The 3,437-nt window shown below is 37.4% G+C and overlaps 1 long non-coding RNA gene across 1 annotated transcript; it reads left to right on the top strand.

Moving 5' to 3' along the window:
* The first annotated feature begins 986 nt into the window (after nucleotides 1–986).
* On the top strand, nucleotides 987–1,779 carry LOC127744853 (uncharacterized). The gene is made up of 2 exons (XR_008006082.1): nucleotides 987–1,200; nucleotides 1,318–1,779. It is a non-coding gene; the product is annotated as an uncharacterized LOC127744853 (long non-coding RNA).
* Nucleotides 1,780–3,437: the final 1,658 nt, after the last annotated feature.

Below are 3,437 nucleotides of genomic sequence, written 5' to 3'. Positions count from 1 at the left end.
CAGAACCTTTTCAATTCCCACATCGAAGGCAACTCTCCTTGATATAAGTGTAACTTACCAAGTTAAGTTGTACTAATCTATGATTTTTATGTTTGATATGGTTTAGTTGCCATTAGTTCTAGTTGATTATTTTGCCTATTTGGTTTAATTTGTAAGACCCAGAATCTTTGAAAAGTATTTTTATGATCAAGTCTCAAATCATATAGTTATTTATAGCCTTAATTTCAGAAATTATTTCATTAAGGATTAATTAAGGCAAGTTTTGATTTATTGAATTTGAGATGAATTATAATTATTATCCAATTTTATCATTATTAGATTATTTTCTATATTTAAATTATAAAGCTGGTAGTTGTGAAATAATAAGGATTTTATATAATTTGGATTGAATAATTAATATTTTAAATATTACTACTACTGTTTTGAGAAAATAGAGGAAATAATTATATTATTCCTAATTTTTAGATTTAGGCATTTCATTGGAAATAATTTGTGAAAGTGAGGAACAAATGGTATTTTCTATATAGTGTTGGATTTAGTTTGGGTTTCAATTATTATATTATACCCAATTTTATTTGAAATTACAAAACTAACCCCATTACCCTAATTTTGTTAAAATTACCAAATTACCCTTAAACCTAACTTTTGCCTAAACTCTAACCTAGCTACCCTTTCCCCCAAGAACCCAGCAGCTATAGCATGCACAGTTTCCTTTTTGTTCTTTCTTCATGAAAGAAAGGAACAGAAGCAAAAGAAAAGCAGAAAGCAAGAAGGGGGAGGCTGGGAAGAGAAATCCGAGAGGGGAGGAGGGCAGCGCAGCCGCCGAGCCTATCACTGTGCCGATCGTCCTCACCACCGCCGCACGAAGAGCTTCCATGGCCGCTGCTGACAAGCTCGCAAGTGGAAGAAGCAGAGATGACGCGAGGAAAAAAAAGGGAGTAATCGCGCTCTACCGCCGCAAGCCCCGTCGCACCCTGCGCCTCGTCGACAAGTCCAGCCGCCGCCATCACCTCTCTATTTCTGTTGATGGTGGCCAGCCGCTGGGTCGCGCAGAGGAGAAGAGGCAGAACCGTGCCCAACCACCGCCGCTTCTGCCGCCAAGAAACCCCGATGTGCCTCTGGTTGCCGGGAGACGGTGTGGTTGCTGCAGGAGGTAGCCACCGGAGCCGCTGCTCCATTCTGCCATTCCTTTTCATTACAGTAAGCCCCCTGCGCTCTGAAACTCAAACCGTAATCGTTCTAATTATCTATGGCTAAGGATTCGGATGAATATATGTTGTAAGATTAACTTTATGGGGTTTCTTGTCAAAAATGGAGGTTTGTTGCTGAGCCACTAGAGCTTCTGGCCACTGACAGAGCCGCTGCCAGGCTGATATAGAGCTGTGGCTGCCCCATTTTGTTATTTCAGTAAGTAAATTATGTTTGGAAAGCCCTGCGTTAGTGTTCTGTTCTGTGTAATAAAGTAATCATAATGTTAATAGTTTTAGGAGCTAGAATCCGGTTTGCTTGTGCCATTTGGGGCTGTTTCTGCTTTTGAGAGAGCGAGCATAGCCGAGATTTTGATTGCCAGTGATTTCGGGTCGAGATAAAAGGAGTTGGTTAACGAGTTGGGTTGTGGTTCCAATGTTGTGAGGTAGGGGCGCTTTCCAAACACTATGTTTTCTGTATTGGAATTATTACATATGGATACTGATGTGAGATATTGTGTATTTGGTGATTGTATCTGCCTTAAGTATTATTTGATTGACTCGAATGATTATGGATGTTAATTTGGCTAAATTGTTGTGCGGCTTGTGAAATGTAATGTTTTGAAGTTGATTCTTTAAAGCTTTGAAATCGAGTTTAATCCGTTGAGGATTGATTTGGGTTAATTTTCTTGGGAATGTTGAGGATTGATTTGAGTTAATTTTCTTAGGAATGTGAAAAATATAATATACTCTTGAATTCAGCCTGGTTTACTTTAATTGACTTGGTTTTGGACAAATGATTTATTGTTGAACCGATTCTTTAAAGCTTTGGAAATGAGTTAAATCGGTTGATATTGAGTTGATTTTGAAATGGTTTCCTTGAGATACGCCACTGAGGCAATTGTTGGATTTAGCTTGCTTTAAATTGATTTTTAGTTTTGAGCTGTTGAAAAGGAATGAGGAACGGTTTAGTTAGGACCTGAACCGGGTGGCAAAAGTCCAAGTTTTAGGGGAGGTGCTGCCAAAATTTCTACAAAATCATACTCTTGTTTGTAAAGCTATTTAAAAAGGGTTGGATTTGAGAAATTGTATTATTTGATTTATTAAGAGAATATTTATGTTTTCAAGCTTAATTTATTTAATGAACTTTATGCGTTGAGTTCGGCTTATTTAGAAATGAACTACTTGTACAGTTTGAATCACTGAAGGAAAGAATGATGCTCTAATATTGATTTCAATATAAAAAGGAGCTTTTAGTGATTTTAAAGAAATTTATACTTTTGATTGAGTAATCAAGTTTGAGGCATTTTTGAAAGAGTTAGAAAAATGGGTTCCAAAAAGAAACCTGAAAGTGGTTTGATTCAAATGAACTGGTTCCGTTTCAAATGAGTTGATTTTTGGACCGGGTTGGAACTTGTGATTTTGTATGATTGGTTTCATAAAAAATTCAGTTTTATTTACTTGAATCGAGAATCTATGATTTTAAGAGTTTCAATGAATTTTAAGGAAATTATATAAGTTGACCTTCCCTAAAGACTTTGGACTCTGGCAAGAAACTTTTGTTATAAAATCCCATTGTTGGATGGGTGATTTTGAATGTTCCCAAAATGAATCTTTAACTTTCCATGGTTTTGGAAGTTTTGGAAAGAAAATGCCGAGAGTGGCTTTGATTTAAAAAGGGAACTCACTTTTAGAAAATTTGGCTTATGAGCCTGAGATGATTTGAGAAACGAGATTTCTAAAGCCAAGGCTGAAAAGAGTTGAAACTTGATTTCAAAGTGAAATGAATAGAGAAAATGATTTATGGCTTAAATGCCGATTTCATGAATTTGATGATTTTGAATGTGGAAGTGTTGTTTTGTTGTGAGCCGGAATGACTGTGTATGATATGAATATTGGCTGGTTCTGGATTGATCCGTGAGCCGGATGGCTGAGATGGATGTTGATCCATGATTGAGAATGAAAGCATTTATGCTGAAACATTGATAAGTTGTGATGTTGCACTTTCACTATCGGAGATAAGAGTTTCCCTGGGAGGAAACAGTGGCTAGCCACCACGTGTTCCAGGTGGAGACTCGAAGCTTTTTTGACCCTATGTCGTCAGGGTGGCTGGACACTGTGAAATTCCCGGATGAGCTCACCCCCATAAATATTCACCAGTGAGGGTGATGGATATAGATCATGATTATGATCAAGTTTATATTGAGTATAACTCGAGTTGGGGAGACACGACAGAGGGACAGTCCCATC

The sequence above is a fragment of the Arachis duranensis genome, chromosome 2 (genome assembly GCF_000817695.3).
Source record: "Arachis duranensis cultivar V14167 chromosome 2, aradu.V14167.gnm2.J7QH, whole genome shotgun sequence".
Taxonomy (NCBI): Eukaryota; Viridiplantae; Streptophyta; class Magnoliopsida; order Fabales; family Fabaceae; genus Arachis; species Arachis duranensis.
This window is presented reverse-complemented; position numbering and strand designations above follow the sequence as displayed.